This window comes from Natrix helvetica (assembly GCF_964273705.1).
Source record: "Natrix helvetica genome assembly, chromosome: 6".
Classification (NCBI taxonomy): Eukaryota; Metazoa; Chordata; class Lepidosauria; order Squamata; family Natricidae; genus Natrix; species Natrix helvetica.
The window spans coordinates 25,624,316-25,651,012 of NC_138553.1; positions in this window are offsets into that span (position 1 = coordinate 25,624,316).

The window sequence follows — 26,697 nt, forward strand, 5'->3', positions numbered from 1 at the left end:
CTCACCTCCGTCATTGATCTTCAAAGCTTGCCACTCTGGCCTGCTTCCCTCCGGTCTGCTTCGCTCAGCTCCACCCTCCACCAGCCGCTTCCTTTTGTTCTACCTGACTCCATTCCACAGAACACGGCTGTTCATTTAGCATATTCTAAACTATATATATATATATATATATATATATATATATATATATATATATATATATATATATGTGTGTGTGTGTGTGTGTGTGTGTGTGTGTGTGTGTGTGTGTGTGTGTGTGTGTGTGTGTGTGTTTTGTATTAGGCATACCAGGGGTTGTAACACAAATACATACATACATACATACATACATACATACATACATACATACATACATATATATATATAATGTTGTATTTGTACTGATAAATAAATAAAGGGAGACTAGTATAGATCTATTTCGAGCTAATTAGCTCTCATCAGCTAGCCATACCCTTACTGGGATTCAAACCTGGGCTGTATTATATCTTAGGCAGGAGTCTTAGCCACTAAGCCACAGGCTGTCCTCCTTATCAGTTGATCTAATAAGGAGGACAGCCCATATATAAAATAATAGTTCGAACAATAGGAAAAACTGCAGATTAAAAGAATTTTTTAAAAATCTGTTAAAAAAGTAAGCCAACTGAGAGAAAAGCAGAAGATATATGGTATCAGTTTTCCAATATTTGAGGGGCTGCCACAAAGAAGAGGGGATCGATGTATTGTGCAAAGTCCCAGAAGGCAAGACAAGAAGCAATGGATGGAAACTGAACAAAGAGAGAAAGCAACCTAGAACTAAGAAGAAATGTCCTGACAGTGAGAACAATCAACCAGTGGAACAGTTTGTCTTCAGAAGCTGTGGGTGCTCCAACACTGGAAGCTTTTAAGAATAGAGTGGACAACCATTTACCTAAAATGGTATAGGTTCTCCTGCTTAAGCAGTGGGTTAGACTAGAAGACCTCCGAGGTTTGTCTTCAGAAGCTGTGGGTGCTCCAACCCTGGAAGCTTTTAAGAAAAGAGTGGTCAACCATTTACCTAAAATGGTATAGGTTCTCCTGCTTAAGCATCGGGTTAGACTAGAAGACCTCCGAGGTCCCTTCCAACTATTCAAATTCACTTAAAGCCAATGGAGACACCAATGTAAGAACAAAGAAGACTCTTGTTGGATAAAGCTAAAGTTCCTCTCTTTCCATCATACAGTAGTTAGATAAATGTCTCATAACAATGTTTCTTTATGTTCTTGAAAGTAGGATGTAAAATTAATGGCCTTTTTTCATTGTTGATTCCTAAGTTTTTTATTTATGGTATGCTGCCATTGTTACCAAAAGTACACAAAGCTATCAGAATTAGTAGCTGTTGATGGCTCTGGTCTACTTCTTTAATGTCTCTTTAGGCTTCTGAGGGCTGTAAAATTCCATAATTATCAATGGTGTATTAATCATGCTTCTCCTGGAACCAGAATAATTATATATATATTTGTCAAATCCTATATGATCAGAGAAGCAATATTAAGTCTAATAAGCTCATCCGTCTTGCTTTGTAACAAAGTATTATAATGCCCACACTTATAAGAGAGTAGGGGGAATTTCTTTCTAATTTCTGTATCCTGCTTTAACATCCCTTGGACTGCAGGTGTTACATACCATATCATTTAATCTTTATGTATTTTCCAGCACTTCATTGGGACTCGGTATATGAAAAAACAATTGAAAGAGGCAAATAAATATATATTGCAATACTAACTTGGTTATATTTCTTCCTATTACCTCCCTTGTGCAGTGTTAAGCACAATTCTTCAACCCTAGATTGATTAGAAAATCCAAAACCCATCCACTAAAAATCCTAAATTGTAAGTTTGTATAAAGTTTGGATGGTATTTTGGATGGTTTGTATAAAGTTTGGATGGTATGTTCAATGAAATTGATGTCTTCTGTGAAATTTCACAAGCTCTATATTACTTGAGCTGACATAAATATTTTGAACAGTCTTTTCCATTCTGACACTCATTAATTTCCCAGCCAGTTCGTTGGTTGTGGGAATTCTACAAGTTGCAGTTCCAATGTATCTGGAGGTTGCCCAGTTGGAGAAAGTTTATTTAGAAACACAAGTTCTGCCGAATTGCCACTTAGAATGATTACATGGTACATAAGACAGCAACTACCAGAAATAAATCCCACTGTTAGTCATTCACACTTTCTCCCCCATGTTATTGAATCTGATTGCACAAAGCACTTAGTATTGATTTCTGTTTGCCAAAGCACAATGCCTAGGTTGTCCTGCCCCCTATTCATTACAAAGGAAGGAATGATTCTTGAGCTATATAATACAAAATCAAGATGTTCTGTCTTTCCTTTTGGCTTGATTACTTTTACTTGAGCAGTAAGAAACCATTCTTGTAATAAATACACATTTTGAAGAAGAGTAGAAAGCTAAATTTCCTCCTGAACACAAAAGGTTTATAGAATGCTACTTTTATAAGATTCCTGATAGTTTTAGGTAATGCTTCGCTAACAGAGATGTTACAACTGAGACATGCATAAATTTGCCACTCAGAAATATGTTAGGAAGGCAGGAAAATTTGTAAATTGCTAGAACATCTTCCATACAATGTGGAATGAGATTATACATGGAGATGAATCTTCTACTAGGTGATACCTTACTCAGTAGTAGTAACTGTGAAAGGGATCTTGGAGTCCTAGTGGACAACCATTTAAATATGAGCCAGCAGTGTGCAGCAGCTGCCAAAAAAGCCAACACAGTTCTAGGCTGCATCAACAGAGGGATAGAATCAAGATCACGTGAAGTGTTAATACCACTTTATAATGCCTTGGTAAGGCCACACTTGGAATACTGCATTCAGTTCTGGTCGCCACGATGTAAAAAAGATGTGGAGACTCTAGAAAGAGTGCAGAGAAGAGCAACAAAGATGATTAGGGGACTGGAGACTAAAACATATGAAGAACGGTTGCAGGAACTGGGTATGTTTAGCTTAAGAGAAAGAAGGACTAGGGGAGACATGATAGCATTATTCCAATATCTCAGAGGTTGCCACAAAGAAGAGGGAGTCAAACTATTCTCCAAAGCACCTGAGGGTAGAACAAGAAGCAATGGGTGGAAACTAATCAAGGAGAGAAGCAACTTAGAACTGAGGAGAAATTTCCTGACAGTGAGAACAATTAATCAGTGGAACAGCTTGCCTCCAGAAGTTGTGAATGCCCCAACACTGGAAGTCTTTAAGAAGATGTTGGATAGCTATTTGTCTGAAACGGTATAGGGTTTCCTGCCTAGGCAGGGGGTTGGACTAGAAGACCTCCAAGGTCCCTTCCAACTCTACTATTGTATTGTATTGTATTGTACTCTATCCCACTATCAAATTTAGGCAGCTAAAGATTGTGTTGATAGTGTTGACATAACTGTTGCACTTTTGACATTACTTTTCAGGTTTGGAAAGTGCTGGTGTTTACCTTTCTCAAACTTTCTGAGCTGAAAGTTTGTTGGTGTTACTTAATAGATTGAACTCCTTGAAAGAAAATTGAGTTTTTACTCTGGAAACTGTGATACTAGTTCTGATCATAAGTGAACCTATCCAGTCGTGGGAATCTGCCAGTTTAACAACCAGTTCGGTGATAGCATGTTTCGTGTGCTGTGCACATGTGCACAGTTTTACTAAGCTTCCACGTTACTTCTTGGGGAGTAACACAGCTGAGGTGTGGCAATTCGCTCTGCCATGCTGATCAGCTGAGAGGATATAGGTAAAGTACAAGGGTGGGCGGGCGGGCCCACCTGATGGTCGGAGCAAACCGGTTTGCTCTCAGCTGATCATTGGAGCTACAGGTTCGCCCGAACCGGCTGAATCCCACCCCTGAACCTAACTTTACATGCTGAGTGAGTGACTATCTTTGATACCATCTGACACATATTAGACCCAAATCTTAGCACTGAAAACAGATCCTGGCTTGAACCTAGAGTTGTTAATATTGGGTTCATCTTGTGTTGGACTTGGAGGATTTTGATTAACCTTGACCTTTTCCTCCTACTTAGATACAGAGATAGCAAATAATTCACTACAGTACTATCTACTATTGTACTGACTAGGAAGATGTATTTTGAAAAATCAAGTACAGCGTGAGAAAAATCTTTCAACTTCCCATACTATCTGACTTACTTGCATTATTTACTTAAGTTTAATCTGATGCTACTTACTTGGTCCCAAATGAAAATTTGGGAGGAATTTTTTAATTTTGCTAGGGAAGCATTTCTTAATAGTAACTTTAAGATATGTGGATTTCAGCTCCCAGCTGCCTGGGGAATTCTGGAAGTTGAAGTCCACATAATCTTAAAGTTTTCCAAGGCTGAGAAGGACAGAAAAAACATTTGGTGATCGTTGGCTCCCTGTGTGGTTACTAATGAGTAATGCAAATACAAATAGCTGTACAACGGTGAGCAGGTGTCAAAACAAAGAACATATACAGGTTACTGTTGGAATGCAAACAACAATTTAAGATAAAATTTCTGCATGGACAGGTATGAAATTACCATCACACTGCTAAATAGCTATTATATTCTAGATGACGCTATGCATTCTACTGTAGAAATTTCGTATTATGGACAGCTCCCTGACTAATTCCTCCTACCTAACAGGATCTGTCAGTTTTGGTTTATTCCAGTTCTAATGTTTCCATGTTTAGTTTCAGTTCAACACATTTTCACCCCGTTTCAGTTTTTTTAAAAGTTTACACAAACTCTGCATACTTGTCTCATAATATATACATTTTCCATGCAATTTTTCTAATAAACATATCTTTATACAAGTGCTTTTGCTGAACAAAATGCAAAGTGCATCATATTATAAAATACCATTATACGCATTTCTGCACATACCTCTCCACAATACATACTATTGAGCATATATAACAGATATGTATATATAACAGAACACTATGACAAAACTGACAGAAGTTTCTGAAGCAGCAACACTGAGTTTGGGAACAGACTTTAAAGATTCAAAAAAGCATCACTTTATATATGCTGCCATGCTTTCCATGGGTTTTGAAGCACACCCATACAGCTTATGCATTTATCTTGTCAGACTACATTGTGTCCTAAATAGGCTTCCCAATTCCTACAATGCCAGGCATATACAGTATGCCAGGGAGTCATCCTTAGAGATATACTGCCTGCCATTAAAACAAGAAAAGAAAAAAAAGAGAACTTACAACAATTCACATTGTTCACTCTGTGTGCTTCTTGTATGGTATCTGTGAAGCTGTCAGGCTTTCATAAGTTTAAATTGTACACATATCCAAGTAGAAGAATGGGTTTTTGCAATGCCTTAGTTGGTCATGAAGACAACACAAAATTCTTTGTTATTTTTGCGTCAGTGGAGTTCCCGTCTAGAATTTGTGTAAATCATAGGAGATGATCTCTATAAGAATAAGTATTAGTTTTGCTTTGCCAGGTTGATTTCTACTATAAGGGTACAAAATTAAGCACAGGTCACTTGCCAGGAAGAGAGGAACCTCACTTTGAGACTAACCTGCTGAATACACTAAAGAGTATAAACCATAGGATTATGCTATTAACCCCACTAAGAGCAAATAGACGGACTTCTGAAAAAATGCAGTTGGAATGAGGCTGTAAAATCTGACCTACAGCTTTCTCTGTCAGTCTGAGTCTCTTGCCCTTCTCAGTTTCTTCCTTTTCTTAATTCAGTCTACAAAATCCCTCAGTTTATACAGTCATACTTCAAAGAAAGGCCTGTCTCGTAATTTGGGGGTAGAAATGGTTACAAATGTAGGGGGAAAAAAACATAATTGGACATATATATACACACCTCTAGTTTCTCATTCTGTTAGCATCAAGATTGGTTTGAATGCTCATTGTTATTATTTTTAATTTTACAGATGCAACATAGAACACCGTGAAAACAGTGGTGGGCATAACACAGCTTCTTTATCTTCTCACAATTTAGAACAGAAGTAGGCAGACAAAGACACAAAGGCAGTATAAATTTACATGTCAGCTGCATGCATGAGGCATCCACATATCCCTCTCCCCCACTCTCCATGCCAGCCCCGTAACAGAAAAACCATTCTTTGGCTAAAACGATTCTTGTACACTTGACTGCATTGTTCTGTTTAATCCTTGAGACGACCGCCCTCAGCTCTTACCTTCCAGTCCACCAATGCACTGCCTCTGGGATCTGTTTCTTCTTTTCTAATCTGCACGTCTCTGCTTCTCTTTCACATTTGCAGGCTGCACACTAGCCATGTACACTGTCATCCTGCATCCTTACTGCATCTTGACTGCTGATTGGCTCAAAGCAGGCAGTAAGTTAAATCAGGCCCCTCCTTAAATCTCTATGATCATGGGAGTAGGATAAATTATTGAGTAAAACAGCAAGTGGGCAGGCAGAATATCACACAGCCTGCTGGAAAGGGAAGGAGAAGTCTTTTCCTTAAAGACTTTTCCATTTAGAAGAGCCCCCAGCTGATAGATCCAGGCAGTCATCCTACTGATAGGCTAGGTTGGAGCTGTTGATATTAAGTAATAGCAAGGAATCACAGATATTGAGTTTGTTTCAGTGGCACTATAAAACTTTTTATTAGACACTTTATTTTGTAAAAAAGTATACATTAACTACAAATGTTTGACAATGGATAGATGTCATGAACAATGCAGTCAGTATCTCATTTATTTTGTAAAGCTGTGCCAAAATTCAGTTTGGAGATTAAATTTGAAGATCATTTTTATTGAATTTCTGAACAGAATACTTTCCAAATTTGAATGTTCAATTTTCATTCAACATTCCAAATGTTGAATGAAATTGTTGAATCAAAGTGGATACATTCGATTATGGTTTAGGATTTGGCATTTCCTACTATATCATTATTGTAAATATCATTATATATATTAAAAATTATCTTAATGTGTGAAAGTTGATTATTGGGCCTGTTACCAAACTTCAATTTGAGTGTTATTTTTTTAAAAAAAGAAATAAACCCAACTAAAATTGTTTCAGAAAACTTAAAGCATTAAAAAAAAATCTACATAATGTGGTGCCTGCATTGATCTTGAGAGGACTATAAACCATTGAAATACTATGGAAACTGTCATACCCTCCAATCTGAAATCTGGACAAAGGCTGCCTGGCATGGTAGACTAGGAGCCTTCTTAATAATGGAGGTTTATGGAAATTATAGGTAAAACCTCCTGGAAGATGTTCCCTAGTACCTAGTCAATTGTGAGTTATATTAATAATCTAACTAGATTTTTATTGATCTTCCTATTTTTGCAGAATAATGGTATTTTGAACGAATAATAAGATATACCTTTCTAGTCAGAAGTCAATATTTTTATTTTATTTATTTATTAAAATGATTTGTTTGGACATCCATCTTATGGCAGTGACTCTGAGTAGTGTACAATCCAAATCATAAATGTCTGAGGTCACAAACAGCAGTTCCAATGTTCAATAAATCAACCTTAACTGGCAGAGCTTGGTTAAACTCCTGACCTAAATACCTAGGAGAATAGCCACGTCTTTAATGCCTTGTGAAAGACTATTGTGGGGCTGGGGCCATCTAGTTCTTTAGATGTATCTCATAGGACAGGTGCTGCTACAGAGAAGGGATGACTCTTGGGTCCAACAAGATAACATTGTCTAATAGAGGGGACTCAGAGCTTTGACACCCCATTTTGAATTGTTTGATTTGCACTTCTTATGTAGTTATGATTTCTTATATAGTGTAGGAAGTAAATATAACAGAATATGACAGAGATATTCAGGAACCATTACTTAAAGGGCAATTTTAAGACCACTAAAGTAACTAGATAATTGCTGTAGTTTTTAATATGTTTGTGTACGTACTATATGTGCTGATATTTATTTAACTGCCAAGAATTGCTGAGAGCTGGTGACATGCAAATTGAATAAATTAGTTTTATTATGTTTGGTCAGCCAGATGTTTAGACTGGATTTGACATTCTAAATAACCCAGCAATGTTTTTCCAAGGACCTGGGATAGGCAGATATTATTATTTGATGGTGTTAAACATATTGTCTCAAGGGCAAACTTTAGGTACTTTACTATATTGAAAATACAATAATAATATCATGGAACATACAAATACAGCCTTTGGGATGGTGAAGATTCCTTCCTATCATAAGAACTAGGGTTGAGCATAAATACCTTATTTCTTAGCTTGGTACCAGTTATAATATAATGTTTCATCAAGCTTCATCACTCTTGACCTTTAAAAACTTGAACTCTTCAGAAATATGCTTAGTCAAAATTTGTCACTGTTACATTTATTACTGTTAATTCCAATTGTGAAAGATGTTGACAGTTTCAAGAATTGTTGTTTCAGCATTTCTGTTATAATTATTTTATTTTTTAGTCCACACTGCCACTGTGGAATGTGGTTGTGTATAAATACAGTAAATAAACAATAAATATTTTTGTGTGCATGTATAAAATGGTTCTTATTCAAACATTTTGTGAAGCAACATATCAGAAAGATTGAGATGGGTAAATAAGATATCAGAAATATATATGGTATGGCTTCCTACTGACTATATTACAGTATTTCAGGCTATAGATAGGGATCATGTATGTTTAGGTCACTAGTTGGTAAAGAATCAGTTCTGAAGAAAGATAATATGTTCAACTTACTTATAAGAAGTGGATGAAATCTTCAGAATCGACGAAACCTGCTTTGCAATATAAAAAATCCAGAGGGAAAAAATGAAGCAAACTCTGTCAAAGCCATTTTATACTTAATAAAGAAATGAGCCATACTGTCACCAAAAGGTGTTTAAACAATCCCTTGAAGCAGGTTGTTTTCCCTTCCCAATTAAACAGTCATGGCTACTATGCTTGTTATTATGGTAGCTTTATAATTATTCTAATAAGGATCCTAGAGGCTCTAATAAGCACGAAGGCTCCCTTATCCTAAGGGAATGAAAAAAGTAACACACACACACACACACACACACACACTCAGTATACTGGAGGTTATGTAATCAGAGAGTCATAAAGCCTTTAGAAGGAAGTGACAAGAACATAAAAAAAAATATTCTGATTAGTTTTGTCCAGGATGAGCTTACTGTTTAGGTTAGTTAGATAGAATAAGAGCTGTGGTAGCGAAGTGGTTAGAAGGCAGTACTGCAGGCTACAACTGCTGGCTGCCTGCAATTTGGCAGTCTGAATCTCCCCAGGCTCAAGGTTGACTCAGCCTTCCATCCTTCCGTGATGGGTAAAATGAGGACCCAGATTGTTGGGGGCAATATGCTGACTCTGTAAATCAGTTACAGAGGATTGTAAAACACTGTGAAGCGGTATATAAGTCTAAGTGCTATTGCTATTGCTGTATTGTACATAATGATCTTGGGACTATTTTATTGTGCACATTACTCCTCATTACTACTATATCTTGCCCCATGACTTCCATAAGTAAGATGTAAGGCACTTCAGCTTGCTATTTGGGGAATTCTGGGAGTTGAAACCCAGACATCCCAAAGTACCAAAGTTGTGAAACATTGCAGTATATTAAGCAATAGTGGAAAAATTGAACAACAATAATGAATCAATAATTTTTGCCTTGGTCAAATTTAACAGGGAATAGTGGCCAGCAATACTGCAGTTTTCAGAGGGAGAGGAGGAGACGCTGAAACAACAACAAATTTAATTAGAGACCTCATGCATCATGATCTATAAGATTACCTTGTCAGTTCCATTCTGCAGCTGTTGTATATTAGTTCTGTCCAGACATCTGAGTTGTCTAAGTCAAAGCTTAATATATCTTCTTCTCAGATAATTTAGGAAAGGGTGTTTTGTCATATTCAAAATATGGGGAAGAAAAAGCTGCTTACCTACCTGGAGAACTAAATGGACTCCAATTTGCTTCCCCCAAGTTCATCTCCTTAATGAAGATATACATACTATGGCCTTTATCCTGATATGAAGCACTGCTTGGCTAGAGGTTTTTTTTTTGAATATCCAAGGCATTTTTGTTGTTCACAGGTGCATTTGGTCATGCTGCTGAAGTGATATAATTTGAGACATAGGCTTTATTAGCTGACTTTTTAAAGATGAGAGCTTATATATGTGTAACTCCACAATATCATTTGAAATTACACTGGAAATCAAGTGATCAAATGCACTTTTAAATATTAGGAAATGTGGATTTAGATAGCGACTTTTATCCTCTTCTCCCTTTCTCTCCTTTCTTCTCTCTTCATTGCTGATAATATTTTTATCTCTTTCTGACTTTTCAATGCCACGAAATTTTAATTGAAAAAAAATCAACATTTGGCATCATCAAAATAGAACATTCCAAAGTCCATCTTTTTCTACCACTTTTGAAATTGATAAATACATGCCTCACGAATGTGCAATGGTCTATTTTTAAATTAGGTCTCCATCACAAATGCTGGTTCATGGTGATAGTTAATAGTACTATCCCTGGCTGACTTAATATTTGTCATCCTTTATAACCTCTCGCCTAATAGTCTTAGCTAAGTAAGTTTTGAAGAAGATAGAAAGGAAATAAATTTGCAAAAGTAGCGAAATTTCTTAAGAGGAACAGAGAGATCCAGGTTTCCTTTTGTATTTATTGAAGTGTGACATGCTTTAGAAAAATAATTTCCTCCAGGGATAGTCTGGATAAATCAAGTGTACTCTTTTGCTGTAAGGGTTTCACAGATGTCTGATTTAGGAATGAGTCATATCCAGATAGTGTACTTATTTATTTATATTTCCTTTATAAGCGTTCTGAGAATTCATTTTGTACAGCAACTTTTCTCACTGATAACTCTGTATATGTTTTTTCTCCTTAATACTTTGGAGCATAGATGGGAAGCCTGTTGTCTTTGAATTTTAGCACTATGAATGATGGCATAATGGAAGTTGTAGTTCAGCAGCAACCCCTAGACCAGGGGTTGGCAACCTTAAACAGTCAAAGAGCCACAAAGGTCCAAAATGGAAGCCCCCCATTCAATTCTGAAGCCAACCGGAAGTCTGGTTCCCCTATCATAGAGTCTCTTCCTAGCTCAGTGTCCTTTTTCCTCTATCTGACCCAAACAGAAGCCCTATCAATTGTGGAGCCGACCAGCGATAGGGAGCTGCAGCAGAGGGATGAAAGAGCCACATGCGGCTCCAGAGCCATGGGTTGCTGACCCCCGCCCTAGACCATTCATTCAATATGTCCTTTGAAACATCCCTCAAGAAGAAACTAAGTTTATATGATGCAGTTAAAAGTTTTATTTAAGTCATTATTCAATGACTATGCTTTCATAAAGCAAAGGTAAAGGCTCGCACATATGTGCTAGTCATTCCCGACTCTAGGAGGCAGTGCTCATCTCCGTTTCTAAGCTGAAGAACCAGTGCTGTCCGAAGACATCTCCGTGGTCATGTGGCTGGCATGACTAAACGTCGAAGGTACACAGAATGATGTTACTTTCTCACCAAAGGTGTTCCCTATTTTTCTCTTTGTATTTTTACATGCTTTCGAACTTCTAGGTTGGCAGAAGCTGGGACAAGTAACGGGAGCTCACTCCATTACATGGCACTAGGGATTCGAACTACCGAACTGCCGTCCTTTCTGATCAACAAGCTCAGCGTCTTAGCCACTGACCCACCTATATCTTTTACTGTTTTACCAGTTCACTTTTACCAGTTACTGTACTTTTGCAGAGTAATTCAATATCTTCCTATCCTTGAATTACCGTACAAAAAAGGGCATATTGCTTCTCTGTATCACACATGCAAAAAAGCAGTTCTTGTGACTTTTACTTCTGGGGGATTGCTTCAAGCAATAATTAAATATCAGATGAGAGGAATTATGATATGGAATTAACATTTCCGTCATGTAGAGTTTTAGTGCAGTTAGCTTTCACAATGAACCATCCTAATAACCGTTTCTATTTAGATAACTATCTATCTACACAGATAACATGTGTTGATTTTGATGGGGAGATTCAAAATTTAGTCCTGTCAAACAACCTTTAGAAACAAAAGAAACCAACATAGATTCTCTCATCTTGCAACATTTGAGATACCATTGGCTTAGATCTCCATAGGCATGTAGAAAGCCTACATGGTCACCAATATTTGTCATGGTAGTTGACCTCATTACTCATCAATCCAACTCTGCCTGATCTTACCAGATGGACGAAACCACGGAAAACAGGTGTCCTTCCAATTTCATGGCATATGAATTTCTGCTAAAGGTCATATTCCATCTCTAGGAAATTGAAATTGGAAAACTGTGTCAGAAATTGTTCCCAGGGACATCCCACTATATTAGTCACTAAAGAGCTCAGCAATCATTCTTCTCCAGTGAAATAAAAGAAAAACCCAGCCCATCTCCCTTTTCCTTGGCACCAAACCTCTGAAATTAGCCAGATTCTGTGTTAAGAGAACATGGCAGAGCAGAAGGGGCCAATATTGGGCCATATGACATTTCTGCATCTTTTATTTAAACATAACATAATGCAGCTGGCACAACAGGCAGCTGGCAGAGCAGGGTCTATGCTTGGTTTGAGTGTGACTAGCTGTTAGTTAGTCATAGCCAGAGAATGGTCTGCTCTGATTATTTAGTGTAGGAGTCAGGAAGCATCAGTGCCCACAAAAAATGAGCAAGAATGAAAATCAATTGGATGAAAATCAGGAAAAGCAAAAACGTTTTAAAAATCTGAAATATTTTGATACTGAAGCAAATAGGCAGTGCTTCCTACTCTGAACTAATGATGTAACTGAGTTCTTGAGACTATAGCTTTGATCATGAGATGTGGCAGATATGTATGTGCTTTGCTTACTTATATAAGGAATCTGAATGAATTATGAATACTATGTGAATTTCTGACTGTGAACTGGGAATTGAATTACTTATTTATTCATCTACTCATCATCCATCCATTCAGTCATTTTTAGCCTGCTGCCATTCCTCAATTCTCAGCAGGCTACATCCTGTAATTTCAAATAAAATATCCATAGTGCAATCAAAATCAAATTATAAAAAAAAGAAGATAATGTATGCCATCACAAGAAACAATAAAAACACTTCAAAATGCAAAAGACATATTCAAAAGTTAAAATCTTCTTAACAGTTCTATTTTAATAACAAATGTATTCATAATTTAATTAAAATGTAGGTAGTTACAATATAATGGCAAATAATTTGAATGAAATAAATAAGGTGATATGTTCTTGAATGGCTCTCTGTCTCATTAACATATAATGGAATGTTTTTGCCTGACTGGTTTGTCTCCAAATTCAGGCATCATTAAGATGCAAAGCAACAGTGGATGGAAATTATATTCAGCTGAATTAGACTGAGGCTAAAAAGTCACAGCTGGTAATAAGCAACTATCTTTAAGGGAAGTTTGTTACAGAAAACAAACAGTTGACTTGTTGTGTCAGTAGAATAGCAGGTAATAAATGCTTTCCTTTCACAACCATAGAATCATAGAGTTGGAAGGAACTTGTGATCCCCATAGAGCCAACCCCACACAGCCAACCTCAATTTAAAAACTCAAATTAAAGTGTCCCAGAGAGATGGTTTTGTAAACCTATGCCTGAATATGCCCATCCCTTTAGGTCAGGAGTGGGTTCCGGTTGCTTCTACTGCCAGTTCGCTCAGGGACACATGCACATGTTTGATGCATGCAATGGGCGCATATGCAGTACTAAAAAATTGCTTCTGTGCATAAGCAAAAAACAAGATGGTGGCATCTTTGACGCCACCCAGAGAACCGGTTCAGGGGCATGGCAGGCCGAGTGACCACCTACTCGACCAAACCGGTCCGAACTGGTAGGAACCCACCTCTGTTTTAGGTAATTGGTTTTCCTGTTAGACTGTTCTTATCTTTGGGACGTTCCCCCCCCATATGTTTCTATTATGTTTCTTCCTGTAATTTAAACCCATTACTCCTAGGCCTGTAGTCTGAAGAGACAGAGAACAGATCTGCATCTCCATTTATGGGCTTGTTAGGTATTTAAAGAGTAAGTTTTTCTTAATAACCATTTCTCAAAGCTAAACATGCCTTAAGAAAGACTTTCCTCAGTCCTTCCTCACAGAGTGATTTCTAGACCCCTTATTATCTTCATTGCTTTTCTTTAAACTGGTTGAGTGTCTTCTCCATGAGAAGGGAGAAGGCACTGTGAGTTGACAAGACTTCCGCAGTCACACTGTAAGTTGCTTGCATAGTCACACAGTGTGAAGAGTACAATAACTTCATGGACCACCAATATTTTGTATTTTCTGGATAAGCTTATCCATTTCCTTTCTATGAATTTTTTTTTTAAATTTAGAAGTAGTACTTCCACTGACGGGATTCCTGAAGTACTATTTTGAAATGACCCCACAAATAATCATCATTATTTCTTTTAATATTACATCCAATAAGAAAATATGATTTTAAAAAAATCAGAACCTTTCTTACTTTTCCTGATATCTTCTATTTTATTAATCTATAGATGCTTTAGGTTTCTGAAGCGGTTAGGGCAGGGGTGTCCAAACGTTTTGCAAGGAAGGCCAGATTTGGTGAGGTGAAAATGTGTGGGGCCGACCATTCAGTCTGACATTCTGTGAACCATTAACATTAATGTGCAGTGAAGGAAAAAATGCCAGCCGGCAGGGATAAGTGACAGGCTGACCCGGTGGGGAAAAGAGGCTGTGGGCTGCTCAAAATTTGAAAATGGGCTACAATTAGCCCTCGGGCTGGACTTTGGACATGCATGGGTTAGGGACTGTATAACTTTCTTTTCTCATGGTGATTGAGCCAGAAATTATCGAGATACTATACTCAGTACCTGTTGGTTTTCACACATTCCTGTTTGTAAAACTTCTGTCCAAATAATTTAAATAAATATGATCATGGGACTTAATCGAAGCAAATTAAGCACAGCCTAAAGTGGTATGAATTCATTTTTTCCAGGCATTCTGACACTAAGAAGCTGAATTCCATTATTTCCTCTTATAAAACCAGAATATTTAGGAAATGGTATGTACTGAAACTGCTTTGATAGTCTTGGACAATGACCTATATTAGAAACTGGGTGGGGGCAGAACAGCCCCACTACTTCTCCTGAACCTCAGTGCAACTTTTAACATCATGAAATCTATTTTGCCTTCTAGCAGGATTCAGCCTAAACCAAAATAAAGGGCAGTGGTTTGGAGAAGTGTTGGTTTTTCCTGTTGACCATGTCCAGAAGTAGTGTTATAGGGCTGTTGCTGAAAACAACCATTGACCTCTTGCAAAGGTGGAAACTCTTTAATGGTCAGGGGACTCTATGGACATTCTGGGTTCCCAGCAGTAGATGATGATGAAAAAGGAGTGATGGAAATAGTAAAAGGGGAAAGAACAGAAAAATGTTCATGTTTTTTTGTGGGATAATTTGAAGCATTTATTTATTACACAATGGACAGCTTTCAAATTAAAAAATAATAATAAAATGAAGCATGCAATATCAAGAAAGAGAAAACTCTTTTACTTAGGCAAAAGGTTTTGCATATCTCCATCATCAACCTCTTCCTTACTCTCTACCCAGTTTTTACATTCGTTCAGTGCTGGCTGGCTACAACAATGAACATGTTACAAATCCCAAACAAGTTCTTAAATGTCGTCTTGCAAAGCAAAGATGTTTTAAGAGAGACTAGATAATAGATATCAGAATGAGGACTTTTTCTATATCTTTATTGCTGTAGTTGCTGTGATGATATCTCTCTCTCTCTCTCTCTCTCTCTCTCTCTCTCTCTCTCTCTCTCTCTCTCTCTCTCTCTCTCTCTCTCTCTCTCTCTCTCTCTCTCTCTCTCTCTCTCTCTCTCGTTGGACAGTTAAGGCTTTTTAAACTTGGAAAACCAAATCCTTTCCACTGCCCTGGCTATACGTAACACATTTTCAGACTGTCTTTTGATCCATTTTTGCTGGTGAATTTACATCCACCTCTTCGAGTAGTAAATCTTTTCTAGTAGACTTTTATGTCCTCAAATAGGGCATAATGCCAGATCACCAATGCTCATTGATTTCTGTCTAATTGAGGACATCTGATAGCATTTCATTTTTTTGTAGAGTTCTTTCATTAAGTTTTTTCACAACTGTATAGACTCCTCTAGTAACAATAGAATATTGTTGCATATCAGACTTCCTTAAATCTACCTAGTAGTTTTAATATTCTGAATCTTTCTCTTCAAAAACTGGCCCCTTGCAAATGATTATCCCAGAGGTATGTCTGTTGATATATTTATTTTCATTTTAAGGCTACAACAGCTTATATTTGATATTAAATCTCATGTGATTCAGTCAGTTGTACAACTAAATATACATTATTATAGTACAATCCCATGCATATCTGCTCAGATGTAAATTTCACAAAATCTATAGCATTTATTTCTAGGTAACTGCAGGATACCTAGAAATAAAGTATCTCAAGCTAAATATTAAGAGGTGAATCTTATGTATTCTTATAAGCTAAAGTTCAATGAAGGTGCTTCTGAGAGCAGCATCTGGAGCTGAATGAAATTAGCAGCTTCAATGGAAGTTGCATTTGATCCTGTAATGAAAGGTACTTGATAAATTCTCTCAATTATTCATGTCCAGTTTAAACTGCCAATGCTTCCAGCTTTAGCAATTCTCCTCTATTATTCATGCGATCAAGACAGCGTAGGCTCAGGAGGGGAAAATATTTTCCACGCATGTGAAATGGAAGCTGGAATAGCTTACAACTACCTTCTGTTCATTGAACAAAGAGAATTAGATCTCTCTCCTTTCCTAGATTTAGTAAATAACTTCTGAATGCAAACATAAGCACCTGTAGTCATGTTCCCTTCCTCAACGTTATGTATTATTAATTCTGCGGATGCTACAGTGATTATTAACTCTTGTACTCCCAGAGATGGTCACAAGGGGCTATTGATGCTTCTTGTGCCATTGCTTCTAATAGGTTTAAATGTTAAATTTCAATTTCCTTCTTGTGGTACAATCATTTTAATAGCAATTGAACTTCCACAGCTAATTTGTCCCTACAATCACCAGATGGTCAACCTACACCCTAATGCTGAATAATAAACCTATTAAATTTTTGTTTATTTGTATTTTAAGGCCAATTATAACATAAATGAACAAATTACATAAAGAAAAAAACCAAACGTAAGGTTATCATGCCGTTATTGCACAAATATAGGTTTTTTAAAAAATCTAAAAAAATTCTAAAAAAAAAAAAGGACTGTCAGTCACCCTCTTGGCATCCATGACATTTTTCTATTGTTGAATAAAAAAGGGAAGTTCCTTCGGTGATCAGGATGTACTTGGCAAAACAAATGTAGGAAGCAAAATAAAAAGAGCAAAATAGGACCAGTTGTTTACTTGTTGGGAAAGCCAAAGGAAGATGAAACCACCTCCTTTAAAATAGGGTTGAAACCATTGTTTAGAATTCTAGTTCTGACAAGGGCTTCCTTAATTAAGGAAAGGCTAAAATTCTCTCCCACCCCCCCAAATGTGCCATTTGAGGAAAGGTCAATGGTTTATCCCTTGCCATTTAAAATTAAAACCATGAATCTGATTCCTCATAGAAAAGTAGAGATGGTTATAGAAAAGTAGAGATTTGTTTTGATTGACAAATAAATGCATAATCCTTCATTGAAGCTTCATCTAAGCCAGGGGTGTCCAAACTTGGCAACTTTAAGACTTGTGGACTTCAACTCCTAGAATTCCCCAGCTGGCTGGGGAATTCTGGGAGTTGAAGTCCACAAGTCTTAAAGTTGCCAAGTTTGGACACCCCTGATCTAAGCTCTTCCTGGTAGCACAGACTAAGCAGATAGTAGTAAGGATGCAGTGCTCTATCTATGTTGTAAAATACACTGGTTAATCTTTACATGCAATACTAGATGGTAAATCTGCTTCTGATTATACAAATCTCCGAGGGAAGGCTGCTAGCTTTCTTATAAATCTGTTCTGTAGAATCTCTTCAGAGCCTCACTTGGCCTGTGGCTTATATCCATGCAACATTTATGACACAACTTTCTCCACGTTGACTTTTAAGTGCAAGCTGTAGCAGACCAATTCAATCAATTGTACTGTCAAAGTGGATTTCCCCCCTTTTCTCCCTGGATTTCAGTGGGAACTGGATGCAACATTAGTTCTCATTAAGGATACTGCCACATTTGTTTCTGCATAGACATAATGTGAAGCACACTGTGCACGCCTTGACTGTAGCTATCTAAAATTGGCAGTTATGTAAGACAGGCAGTGCTCCAAAATAAGATTGATAAGGCCCTAAGGTAAACAACAAACTACCTAAGTTTGTGAAAGTACTTTAAAGCACAGTCCACAAGATTTAAGACGCAGCTGGATCATATTTTGGAGCATTATTTGAAATTGTCTGCCTCCTCTTGCTTGGATTCTGCCGCTTTGATGCCCGGATTATATCTCCAGGTCAGAGCAATCCTACTGGAGCAATAATATAACATAAGGATTCTACCAGACCAGTGATGGCTAACCTTTTGGTTGTTAAGTGCCAAAAATGTGAGTGCAGCACCCATAATGCAAAGCGCGCCTGCATATGCATATGCATGCACAACCTCCCCCATGTCCTCCCCACACACGCTGCACGGCGTGCCTCCAAGCTGAGCTTGGTATGTCTTCTGGGGGTCGGGGGAGGCTGTTTTTCGGTAAAAAAGTGCCCAATGGGCCTACTGGAAGTTCAGAAATGATCCATTTCCAGCTTTTGGAGGGCCTCCCTGGGGCCAGGCGAGGCCATTTTCACCCTTCCCAGGCTTCAGGAAAGCCTCCAGACACTGAGAAGGGTGGAAACAGCCTCTCTCGTCCCTCCAGAAGGCTGAAAATCAGCTGGCCAGCGTACGCATGGACGCTGGAGCTGACGACTTGCGTGCTGGCAAATATGGCTGTGCATGCCACCTGTGCCATAGGTTTGCCATCATGGTACTAGACCATGCCTCATTTCACATGTATTTCTCTGTGAGAGATTGTTTATTAATGCCTTATTGTTACCTCTGAATGTTCTGATTTTCCTTCCTTAATGTGTAGGACAATAGACCAGAGACATAGCCAGTCATCTCAATGAGTAATGCTATTCCCTTCCAAACAAGTTGGCAATTGCCTGCTAGTGATTAAGCATGTGACTGCAGCATGATGTCTTCAGATGTATTTGGTTAATAATAGCCAGAGTTCCTAATGACAGTGGAAAGGCTGAATTAAACAGTTCTGGGTTCTACTCAGAATTGCTGGCAACAAGAATTATATTCACACAGCAGTTTTTGGAAGAACATTGGTATGCCTTGCACAGTGTGTGTATATGTGATTTCATCCAGCATTGTTCTCTTAAGTTCCTATTAAAAAACAAAGTGGACTACACGATGAATTACAAAGTGGGAATTATCATACAAACCACCAAATCATTGTGCTCATTTATTTTTCAAGAACTACGAAGAAAGAAATGTCAAATGAACAGCCAGGTTTCAGCAGAAGCAGCGGGAGATGAGATCAGATACCTAACATAAGTTGGATAATGGAAAGAGCAAGGAAGAGCAACTTTTCCTTTGTTGGCTAGAATAAATCCTTTGATTATGTAAATTATGCCAGAATGAGGAATACATCATTCTGTTATGGTAAAGCTCCTTCTATTCTGCCACCAAGTTAGAACAATTAATGAGTGGAGCAACTTGCCTCCAGAAGTTGTGAATGCCCCAACACTGGAAGTCTTTAAGAAGATGTTGGATAGCCATTTGTCTGGAATGGTATAGGGTTTCCTGCCTAGGCAGGGGGTTGGACTAGAAGACCTCCAAGGTCCCTTCCAACTCTACTATTGTATTGTAGCTCTTACTATATTGGACAGCTCAGTATCAGCAGCACAATCCTTCAAATTTTTGGGTTCTATAATCTCCCAGGATTTGAAATGGATGCTTAACATTAGAACGATCTTCAAAAAGGCACAATCAAGACTACTCTTCTTGCATCAACTTTGAAGTTCAGGCTTCCCCAGGAGCTGTTGATGCAGTTTTACAGAGGAATTATTGAGTCTATCATTTGTACTCTCATAACTGTCTGGTTTGGTACAGCAACTAAACAGGACAGGTACAGGCTCAATAGATAGATAGGACTGCAGAAACAACAATTGCAACCATCCTGCCTTCATTGAGGAACTGTATGTTGTGTGGAGCAGAAGGAGGGCTTAGAAAATATCTACAAACCCTTCACATCCTGGACATAAACAGTTTCCTCTCAGGACACCGCTATAGGACATTGCATGCCAAAAGAATTATAGACACAGACAGTTTTTTCTCTCATGCCATCACTCTGCTGAACAGCTAATCCTCATAGTAATATTTTATGTCTAAGTATATTCATCCATGTTGTATGGCTGTAGTACTATTATTATCCTTCTCATCTTCTCTACTACCCTCTTTTATTGGTATCATTATTATTATGATTATTATTATTCTGTTGCTTTGCATATACACTGAGAGCTTATGCACAGTGTGTCTAATCAGACCTGGCCAAATGAAGTGTTCCGTTCCGTTCCATTCCATTCCATTCCACTCTACTCCACTCCATCCCACTCTCAAAGCTGTAGAATATACTAGAACACCTGATTATTCTTCTGAGGAACAAATCATGGAAAAGTACTATAAGAACTGAAATTGGATGAATAGAGTGATTCAGAATAAGCAAGCCAGTGAAGGAAAGATGAAATAGGGAAATATATCTGAGATATAAAATTGACACAATTTTATTATTTGAATATAAGATTGCAAAATATCCTGATATCAAAATAAAAATAGAAAATTTAAAAAAATATTCTAGCAAGTAGATTATGGTAATGAAAATTTAAAAATGGGTAAAATATACCAATTTATCTCAATTAGAAGTATCTCTGGAGATTCTCAATCATCCATGTCATGGTTATCCCAAAGTTGCTTTTCCAAAAGGCAATTGGATTTTTGTGATTTTTTTTCTTTGAAAATGTTTTGCTTCTCATCAAGAAATATCTTGAAGAACTCTAACACTTTTCTTTTACTTTTAGAAGCAACAGAAAAGTATTAGACATGATTGAGGCTAATCATATAACAGCAAAATTTTCATTTTTAAAGCAAAAATATTAATTTGATAGTAATAACTCAACATCACCAGCAAAGAGCCAAATATAAAAGATATATTAAATCATTAAAAACCTTAAGTCAGATTGCCACAAATGCAATATTACAATATTAATGCTAAATTTATGAATATGTTAATTGAACGCACTTACATGAAGGTCTTGTGGGAAACATGCATAAAATACAGAGATGTGATATACAATTACAAGGAAAACTATCTTTGCATTTATAAGTTTGACTACAGATAGAGGAAAATGGAAGGTTGGAGATTATCTAACTGCAGAGTTGGGAATAACAGCTACAGGAAATAGTTGAGGACAAAGGTTTGCCAGACACAAACTTCAGGTGCATTTGGCACTTTTCAAGTTTTACCATTTTGAAAAAAAAATATTTAGAGGACATCTGAAATAGTTTAAGGATATATTAGAAGAAATAGGTATCAGTAACAAAATATATCTATTTGTTTCCATTGGCTTCCACCAGGGGTAGGTTCCAGCAGTCACTATTGTCGGTTCGCTTGTGGGCATGCCACACGCATGTGCATGGAAATAAAAATTGTTCTGCACATGCACAGAAGCAAAAAACAATATGGCGGTGCCTTTCTTTTTGTTTTTTTTCCAAAGAAGATTGAATAGAAGGCTAGATGGTTTGACTCTTTCTTTCTCTATATATCTTGTATCCAAGTGGGGCTGATGCTTTCACTGAGAATTATGGTAAATTAGAAGAAAACCATATCAGGATGGCTGATGCAGGAATCATTTTTAAGGGGCCAATTAGAATTGAAAAGAAGAAAACCATTTTTAATCACCCTTCTTAATTCATGGGGGGTGTGGGAAGTTATGGGAAAAATAAGGATATTCTTCAGCGTAAAGGTGAGTGAGAGACTGGAAAATTATCATTAAATATTATTTTAAAGATCTTTGTGAGATATTGGTATGGTTAAAACAAATCAAGCTAGTGTGTTCAATGATGCACTTATAAAACAGTTTGATTGCACCATTATTGCAATCTTGACTTTTTTGCCTATACCCTGTTGACACCTCTGGGAGATTTGAATTCAGCAACAGCTTTGGGTGACAAAAGATATCAGCACAGGGATAAAAGAATAGTGACCTTTAAGTACAAAGCAGCTCACTAACTCTCATGATATAATCATGTTGGATACAAAGGATGTATGGACTTAAGGCATCAATCAATGCTAACAGACATTATTAGGATTACTAAGAAACACATAGGATGGGAAAGCAAAGTTTCACTTCTATTTATCCTACATCTTGAAGGATTTTGTTGCTAAGATTGGCACTCCATGTCTGTTTTCAATAAATATCAATACAGCACTCTAATTTGCTCACTGTGAACCACAGATGTGTTGCCCAATATGTTTGATTCCAATGATAAAGAGCGTTCCTGTGCTGGGCCACACCCTTGTAGACATTTCCTTATGATTTTGAAGAGTAGGGAACCTCAGCACAGTTTTCATCACTCTGACTATTTTGTGGTGCTTTGTTCTTTCTCTTCCTGTTTATTTTATAGGCCTGGCAACCTTCTGACAGTAAGGCAAAAAGAAAAGTCCTTAGTTTTCAAAACAAAATATCTGAGTATAATTTTTCCAACTTGTAAGATTACCATCTCTGCAAGAAGGTACAAGATATTCCTTTCTCCTTCTCCTTCTCCTTCTCCTTCTCCTCCTCCCCCTTCTCCTTCTCCTCCTCCTCCTCCTCCTCCTCCTCCTCCTCCTCCTCCTCCTCCTCCTCCTCCTCCTTCTCCTCCTCCTCCTTCTCCTCCTCCTCCTGTTTTTTACAAAAGAATGTACTGAATCAGAAGTTGCAATATGGCATTAAAACTGTAAAAGCCCCCCCCCCCCACAGACACATTATATGATTACCAATTTGATAACACTGATAAATAAAATACTAAACACAGTAAGAGAACCATAGTAAAATAATAGTAAGTATAATACAACTCATAATAAAATGTGGGAAACCGATTTATTTCTGGATTTGGAATTTTATTAAGCTATTCCCATGCCTTGCCTGTAAGTGTTCACAATCAATGGTGAAATGGGACAACTCGCTGTAGCCAACTTGTCCCAGCTGATTTGCTGAAGCCAATTCGCCAATGGACAACTCACAGTGGGGCAATTCAATGCAGGGTAACTTAAGAAAGGGACAAGTATGACTGAATCTGACCCCAGCCTTGAGGACTTCTAACTTGAGAATGTCCAAACCTAAAGCAAGACAAGGCCCGCTGCAATTCATGTATCCCTCTCTTGAGTTATCCTGCATTGAATGGTGCCACAGTGAACTGACTGAGGTAAGTTGACTGAGGCAAGTTAGCCAGGATGAGACAACCAGGGTGAGTAGAGTTAGTCAGGGCTTCTATACTAGACCTCATTGCTGGGAAGAGATCAACATGTAGAGGGAGTCTTCCATTTCCCATCCCTAATCTCTCCTGTCTGAAAGAAATTGCCTGCAGTTTCTAATTGCCTATAGACTAAATGTAGGATCTTTTCCATGCAAAGCATGAGCTCCACCAAGTTAACCTATAAGTATATATATATATATATATATATATATGTGTTGTATTTGTCTCCCTTTATTTATTTATCAGCACAAATACAACACAAACATAGCAAAGGCAACATTAAAAATAAAAAAAATATGGTTTTCTGCCTGGGTGGTCTTCTGTAATGAGCCGAAGGACAGAAAGGGGGAGTAGTGAGCTCCCTCCCATATTTGGGCATACCAGGGGTTGTAACACAAATACACACACACACACACACACACACACACACACACACACACACACACACACACACACACACACATATATATATATATATATATATATATATATATATATATATATATATATATATATATGTATAAATCAGAAGTGGTATTCAGCTGGTTCTCTCTGGTTCAAGTGTACTGGTATCGGCGGCTGTGGGAAGCTCCGCCCATCCATCCCGATATAATGCACAGCCCACCATACACACATATGTATATGTGGAAAGGAATGATAACATTTCTATAACAATCTAACTATGACATTATTTTTTCTCCTCTAAATATTTTGTCTTTATTTTTATTTTTAATACACTGCAGGAGTACAGAAGGATTTCATTTTATTTGAAAAAAGATTTATATCCCAGATGATAATCAGGAAGGCCAGAATCCCATCCTCATACATCTTTTATATAAACAAAATCTCTTTAAAAACATCCATCTTAAAAGTTACGAAGGCAATGCCTTCATTAGGCTAGCTGGATTATATAATCGCCATCAGCTTTCAGACCTTCGTGAAATCTTTCCTCCTTGAGCAAATTAGAGGAAAATAAGGAGGCAGAGGAAGTAGAGCTAACCTGGAGCCATCTGAGGAGAATGTCTTTATTAAATGAAGGGAGAACTTTCAGACATGGAACTGGGTCTTTCCAGAAACTGCACTGGGTTAAGTTGAAATCAGGGCAAATGTGCAGAATGTTTTGGACATTACTAAATATTACAAAGGAATGAATCAGGAAGCCTTTATTTTAGCAGAGTTTATTATAATTTATGCTCTTATTCTATTCTTATTCTTCTTATGCTCTTATTCTATTCTTATTTTAGCAGAGTTTATTATAATTTATGCTCTTATTTTATCTTTAGTCAAAGTGAAATTGGGAGGAATTACATAGTGATGGTTGGAAATAAACCTGCAAGTCATCATCCCGGCATGATGATGTAATAGCTTCCTTTCCCTTATCTTTATAGGACATCACAGAACAACCACACCTAATATTTTTGATGTCCCATAAAGCAATAGTCATGGGGGAAAAATCTCCAATCCTTAGGCAATGTCCTTATGAGACCAATTTAAATAGCACAAAATGCTTTTGAGTTTCAAAAACTTTATTAGTTAAGCTGGTTACAGATAAAATCCAGAAAAGGGGTGGGTGGGTGAAATGTGTGGTATTTGATTTAGAACCAGTTTTATATCAGCTTTAATGGCTTGATGAAATAATGACATCTAGTGGCTAAAGTGAATATCGTATTGCTAAACTTTTTTCACTGGCTGTGAAAGTTGGACCGTAAGGAAGGCTGAGCGCCAAAGAATTGAGGCCTTTGAACAATGGTGCTGGAGAAGACTCCTGCGAGTCCCTTGAACTGCAAGGCAATCAAACCGTCAGTCCTAGAAAAGATCAACCCTGACTGTTCTTTAGAAGGCCAGATCCTGAAGATGAAACTCAAATACTTTGTCCACCTAGTGAGAAAAAAGGACTCACTGGAGAAGAGCCTAATGCTGGGAAAGATTGAGGGCAAAAGAAGAAGGGGACGGCAGAGAATGAGGTGGCTGGATGAAGTCACTGAAGCAGTAGGCGTGAGCTTAAATGGACTCCAGAGGATGGTAGAGGACAGGAAGACCTGAAGGAACATTGTCCATGGGGTCATGATGGGTCGGACACAACTTTGCAACTAACAACAACAAAAACTTTTTTTAAACAGTAGCTAAATGGGAACAGAGAGAATCACAGAATCATGGAATCTTAGGTCTGGAAGGGACCTTGAAGATATAGTTCAATCATCTGTCCAAGGAATTAGTCATTGGTTACCAGACCTATCACACCAATTTTGCAAAGAACTTGGTGCAGCAATTTTCACATGATCCCTGGATGTCTCATATAGGTAGTAAATAGATTTAGTCCTGGGCTTTGTTTAAGATATTTGCTTACCAAAGGTCAGCCAAGATAATAAAGAAAAAGAAAACTTGGCTCATGTCACATGAAGGAGAGACGTGGGTTCAAATTTATTCATTTATCAAATTATTACTCATCCTTCTCACCTGTGTGAATTTGGGCAACATTTAATACAATATAAATTTTCCTTTCCATTCTTTGTTCTTTGCCAATAGGCAACCAAACCATTTGTATAGCAATGATCTCTAAAACAGCAGATAAATTAGAAAAACCTAAGTATAAGGCATTCAGGTATTGTTTTCCAAATACATTTTCTCATTTAATCCCATCTGTATACTGTTTGTTATCATAACACAAGCAGTAGAATATAATACAGTCAATATACAATAATCTGAACAACTGTGCCAAATTTGAATTGACAGCCTATTCTTCTTGTTAGTGGACCTTGATTGTTTGTCATTTATATTGTATTTGCTTCCCAGACCTACATGCTTTTGAATTAATAAAATAAATCATTACTAAGAAAATCAATACTGATACCGCAAAATAGTGCAATATTCAAATATCAATTTCCTGAAGTTTTCTGACAACAGCAAGAGAATTGCAGCTTTTAATGGATGCATAAGATGCTATTCCATGACCACGCCAATTAATTCAGCTGATCTTTTTCTCCATAAAATTTCTCGTAGCTTTTCAAAATATGTATTGACTAATGTGTTGCAGTTATGTATTTTAGAAACAGCTTTTGTTTCAAAGAACGTACTATACAGTATGTTTCTCCTAAACAATAACAGAAATGTTATGGCAAATAATAGTTATATAGTCAAATAAATGATTAACAATGATAATAAGGCATGTATGTATGTATGTATGTATGTATGTATTATATATGTGTGCGTGTGTGTGT